Source organism: Salvelinus alpinus, chromosome 12 (assembly GCF_045679555.1).
Source record: "Salvelinus alpinus chromosome 12, SLU_Salpinus.1, whole genome shotgun sequence".
NCBI lineage: Eukaryota > Metazoa > Chordata > Actinopteri > Salmoniformes > Salmonidae > Salvelinus > Salvelinus alpinus.
Genome location: NC_092097.1, coordinates 40,858,974 through 40,865,436, shown reverse-complemented (window position 1 = coordinate 40,865,436; position 6,463 = coordinate 40,858,974).

Below are 6,463 nucleotides of genomic sequence, written 5' to 3'. Positions count from 1 at the left end.
ACTGACTCGGTACCGGTGCCCCCTGTATATAGCCTCGTTATTCTTATTGTGCTACTTTTTATTTTAGTCTAATTGGTAAATATTTTCTTCTTCTTGAACTGCACTGTTGGTTAAGGGCTTGTAAGTAAGCATTTCACGGTAAAGTCTACACTTGTTGTATTCGGCGCATGTGACAAATAAAGTTTGATTTGATTTGATACAAATACATTTATCTTCCGGACTCTGACTTTGCTCATTTAGGTTTTTCTTAATTCATTTGTTTACATTTTGGGAGTTGTGTCTATAATTTTGTATTGTTCGTATTACTGCACTGTTGGAGCTAGAAACATAAGCATTTCGCTGCACCTGCGATATCATATGCAAAATATGTGTACGCGACCAATAAATAACATTTTATTTTATTTTTACACAGAAATGAACAGACCATCTATTTCTGCACCTGGGTGAAGTTTAAACCAAGTTGCCATACCTAAATTAAAGGTCACTTTACAATAATAAAGTTGGGACAAACGAAGTCATATGGAGAGAATGGATATTTAAACATATAATAACCTGTACAACACATAGGTCCTCCTCCTATATTCAAATCAGTAAATCTTCAAACATGTTATTTCTGGAGGAGTACAGTTTTAGGTCAGGAATCAATGCGCGTTCCCAATGTACATGTACAATGTCCATGCAGTAGAGGTCACTGTTAACTGTATATCAGGATTTTGTGGCCATTTACAGTTGAAGTCGGAAGTTTACAAACACTTAGGTTGGAGTCATTAAAACTCGTTTTTCAACCACTCCACAATTTTCTTGTTAACAAACTATAGTTTTGGCAAGTTGGTTAGGACATCTACTTTGTGCATGACACAAGTACATTTTCCAACAATTGTTTACAGACAGACTATTTCACTTATAATTCACTGTATCACAAATCCAGTGGGACAGAAGTTTACATACACTAAGTTGACTGTGCCTTTAAACAGCTTGGAAAATTCCAGAAAGTGATGTTGTGGCTTTAGAAGCTTCTGATAGGCTAATTAACATAATTTCTGTCTTCTAGAGATGAATGTACTTTGGTGCGAAAAGTGCAAATCAATCCCAGAACAACAGCAAAAGACCTTGTGAAGATGCTGGAGGAAACAGGTACAAAGGTATCTATATCCACAGTAAAACGAGTCCTATATCGACATAACCTGAAAGGCCGCTCAGCAAGGAAGAAGCCACTGCTCCAAAACCGCCATAAAAAGAGCCACAGTTTGCAACTGCACATGGGGACAAAGATCATACTTTTTGGAGAAATGTTCTCTGGTCTGATGAAATAAAAATAGAACTGTTTGGCCATAATGACCATCGTTATGTTTGGAGGAAAAAGGGGGACGCTTGCAAGCCGAAGAACACACTCCCAACCGTGAAGCACGGGGGTGGCAGTTTCATGTTGTGGGGGTGCTTTGTTGCAGGAGGCATTGGTGCACTTCACAAAATAGATGGCATCATGAGGTAGGAAAATTCTGTCGATATATTGAAGCAACATCTCAAAACATCAGTCAGGAAGTTAAAGCTTGGTCGCAAATGGGTCTTCCAAATGGACAATGACCCCAAGCATACTTCCAAAGTTGTGGCAAAATGGCTTAAGAACAACAAAGTCAAGGTATTGGAGTGGCCATCACAAAGCCCTGACCTCAATCCTATAGAAAATTTGTGGGCAGAACTGAAAAAGCGTGTGTGAGCAAGGAGGCCTACAAACCTGACTCAGTTACACCAGCTCTGTCAGGAGGAATGGGCCAAAATTCACCCAACTTATTGTGGGAAGCTTGTGGAAGGCTACCTGAAATGTTTGACCCAAGTTAAACAATTTAAAGGCATTTCTACCAAATGCTAATTGAGTGTATGTAAACTTCTGATCCACTGGGAATGTGATGAAAGAAATAAAAGCTGAAATAAATCATTCTCTCTACTATTGTTCTGACATTTCACATTCTTAAAATAAAGTGGTGATGTGGCAAAGTGGCTTTCACTTCCGGCGCCGACCGAGATGGCCGCCTCGCTTCGCGTTCCTAGGAAAATATGCAGTATTTTGTTTTTTTATGTGTTATTCCTTACATTGGTACCCCAGGTAATCTTAGGTTTCATTACATACAGTCGGGAGGAACTACTGAATATAAGAGCAACGTCAACTCACCATCGTTACAACCAGGAATATGACTCTCCCGAAGCGGATCCTGTGTTTTGCCTTCCACCCAATACAATGGATCTGATCCCAGCCGGCGACCCTAAACAACGACGCCGTAAAAGGGGCAAACGAAGCGGTCTCCTGGTCAGGCTTCGGAGACGGGCACATCGCGCTCCACTCCCTAGCATACTACTCGCCAATGTCCAGTCTCTTGACAATAAGGTTGATGAAATCCGAGCAAGGGTAACATTCCAGAGAGACATCAGAGATTGTAACGTTCTTTGCTTCACGGAAACATGGCTCACTCGAGAGACGCTAACGGAGTCGGTGCAGCCAGCTGGTTTCTTCACGCATCGCGCCGACAGAAACAAACATCTTTCTGGTAAGAAGAGGGGCGGGGGTGTATGCCTTATGGTTAACGAGACGTGGTGTGATCATAACAACATACAGGAACTCAAGTCATTCTGTTCACCTGATCTAGAATTCCTCACAATCAAATGTCGACCGCATTATCTACCAAGGGAATTCTCTTCGATTATAATCACAGCCGTATATATTCCCCCCCAAGCAGACACATCGATGGCCCTGAACGAACTTTATCTGACTCTTTGTAAACTGGAAACCACACACCCTGAGGCTGCATTCATCGTAGCTGGGGATTTTAACAAGGCTAATCTGAAAACAAAACTCCCTAAATTCTATCAGCATATCGATTGTGCTACCAGGGCTGGTAAAACCTTGAATCATTGTTATACTAACTTCCGCGACGCATATAAGGCCCTCCCCCGCCCTCCTTTCGGAAAAGCTGACCACGACTCCATTTTGTTGCTTCCAGCCTACAAACAGAAACTAAAACAGCAAGCTCCCGCGCTCAGGTCTGTTCAACGCTGGTCCGACCAATCTGATTACACGCTTCAAGACTGCTTCGATCACGTGGATTGGGATATGTTCCGCATTGCGTCCAACAACAACATTGACGAATACGCTGATTCGGTGAGCGAGTTCATTAGAAAGTGCATTGACGATGTCGTACCCACAGCAACGATTAAAACATTCCCAAACCAGAAACCGTGGATTGATGGCAGCATTCGCGTGAAACTGAAAGCGCGAACCACTGCTTTTAACCAGGGCAAGGTGACCGGAAACATGACCGAATACAAACAGTGTAGCTATTCCCTCCGCAAGGCAATCAAACAAGCTAAGTCCCAGTATAGAGACAAAATAGAGTCGCAATTCAACAGCTCAGACACAAGAGGTATGTGGCAGGGTCTACAGTCAATCACGGATTACAAAAAGAAAACCAGCCCCGTCGCGGACCAGGATGTCTTGCTCCCAGACAGACTAAATAACTTTTTTGCTCGCTTTGAGGACAATACAGTGCCACTGACACGGCCCGCTACCAAAACCTGCGGGCTCTCCTTCACTGCAGCCGAGGTGAGTAAAACATTTAAACATGTTAACCCTCGCAAGGCTGCAGGCCCAGACGGCATTCCCAGCCGCGTCCTCAGAGCATGCGCAGACCAGCTGGCTGGTGTGTTTAAGGACATATTCAATCAATCCTTATCCCAGTCTGCTGTTCCCACATGCTTCAAGAAGGCCACCATTGTTCCTGTTCCCAAGAAAGCTAAGGTAACTGAGCTAAACGACTACCGCCCCGTAGCACTCACTTCCGTCATCATGAAGTGCTTCGAGAGACTAGTCAAGGACCATATCACCTCCACCCTACCTGACACCCTAGACCCACTCCAATTTGCTTACCGACCCAAAAGTCCACAGACGACGCAATCGCAACCACACTGCACACTGCCCTAACCCATCTGGACAAGAGGAATACCTATGTGAGAATGCTGTTCATCGACTACAGCTCAGCATTTAACACCATAGTACCCTCCAAACTCGTCATCAAGCTCGAGACCCTGGGTCCTGACCCTGCCCTGTGTAACTGGGTCCTGGACTTCCTGACGGGCCGCCCCCAGGTGGTGAGGGTAGGTAACAACATCTCCACCCCGCTGATCCTCAACACTGGGGCCCCACAAGGGTGCGTTCTGAGCCCTCTCCTGTACTCCCTGTTCACCCATGACTGCGTGGCCATGCACGCCTCCAACTCAATCATCAAGTTTGCGGACGACACTACAGTGGTAGGCTTGATTACCAACAACGACGAGACGGCCTACAGGGAGGAGGTGAGGGCCCTCAGAGTGTGGTGTCAGGAAAATAACCTCACACTCAACGTCAACAAAACAAAGAAGATGATTGTGGACTTCAGGAAACAGCAGAGGGAGCACCCCCCTATCCACATCGACGGGACAGTAGTGGAGAGGGTAGTAAGTTTTAAGTTCCTCGGTGTACACATCACGGACAAACTGAATTGGTCCACCCACACAGACAACGTTGTGAAGAAGGCGAAGCAGCGCCTCTTCAATCTCAGGAGGCTGAAGAAATTCGGCTTGTCACCAAAAGCACTCACAAACTTCTACAGATGCACAATCGAGAGCATCCTGTCGGGCTGTATCACCGCCTGGTACGGCAACTGCTCTGCCCACAACCGTAAGGCTCTCCAGAGGGTAGTGAGGTCTGCACAACGCATCACCGGGGGCAAACTACCTGCCCTCCAGGACACCTACACCACCCGATGTCACAGGAAGGCCATAAAGATCATCAAGGACAACAACCTTCCGAGCCACTGCCTGTTCACCCCGCTATCATCCAGAAGGCGAGGTCAGTACAGGTGCATCAAAGCAGGGACCGAGAGACTGAAAAACAGCTTCTATCTCAAGGGCATCAGACTGTTAAACAGCCACCACTAACATTTAGTGGCCGCTGCCAACATACTGACTCAACTCCAGCCACTTTAATAATGGGAATTGATGGAAATGTATGTAAAAATGTATCACTAGCCACTTTAAACAATGCCACTTAATATAATGTTTACATACCCTACATTACTCATCTCATATGTATATGTATATACTGTACTCTATATCATCTACTGCATCTTGCCATCTTTATGTAATACATGTATCACTAGCCACTTTGAACTATGCAACTTTATGTTTATATACCCTACATTACTCATCTCATATGTATAGACTGTACTCTATACCATCTACTGCATCTTGCCTATGCCGTTCTGTACCATCACTCATTCATATATCTTTATGTACATATTCTTTATCCCTTTACACTTGTGTGTATAAGGTAGTAGTTGTGGAATTGTTAGGTTAGATTACTTGTTGGTTATTACTGCATTGTCGGAACTAGAAGCACAAGCATTTCGCTACACTCGCAATAACATCTGCTAACCATGTGTATGTGACAAATAAAATTTGATTTGATTTGATTTGATCCTAACTGACCTAAGACAGGGAATTTTTACTAGGATAAAATGTCAGGTACTGTAAAAAACGGAGTTTAAATGTATTTGGCTAAGGTGTATGTAAACTTCCAACTTCAACTGTATGTACATGTAAGTAGGGGTAAAGTGACTATGCATAGATAATAAACAGAGAGTAGCAGCAGTATAAAAAAGGAGGGCAGTCAATGTAATAGTCTGGGTAGCCATTTGATTAACTGTCTAGCAGTCTTATGGATTGGGGGTAGAAGCTATTAAGGAGCCTTTTGGACCTAGACTTGGTGCTCCGGTACCGCTTGCCGTGCGGTAGCACAGAGAACAGTCTATGACTAGGGTGGCTGGAGTCTTTGACAATTTTTAGGGCCTTCCTCTGACACCGCCTGGTATAGAGGTCCTGGATGGCAGGACGCTTGGCCCCAGTGATGTACTGGGCCGTACACACTACCCTCTGTAGGGTAGATGCCGAGCAGTTGCCACACCAGCTGGTGATGCAACCAGTCAGGATGCTCTCGATGGTGCAGCTGTAGAACTGTAGAAACGTTGGGGATGGAGGAAGTCAGCACAAGACAGAAGACTTTACAAGACTTAGGCTGGGTCACATTTGGCTGAATAAGTCATCAAATCTGTTAGGAAAACATTCAACAGGAAGGTGTGATTATTGCCAGGAAATATAAACAGTAGAGCATGTGTTGATACAGTGTGGGTGCTATGGGAGGGAGAGAGATTGAGAATATGTATGAGAGAAAATGGGATACAGGAATTAAGTGTAAAGAGTTTATTGAGTTGATACAGTATCCAATCTTTTATTTTATTTTCTTAGAGAAACGGAGCTAGCAGGTAGGATATAATAGGCGGTGTCAAAGGAAAGCCCAGAAAATTGTCAGAGACTCCAGTTACCCAAGGCATAGACTGTTTTCTCTGCTACCGCACGGCAAGCTGTATCGGAGCGC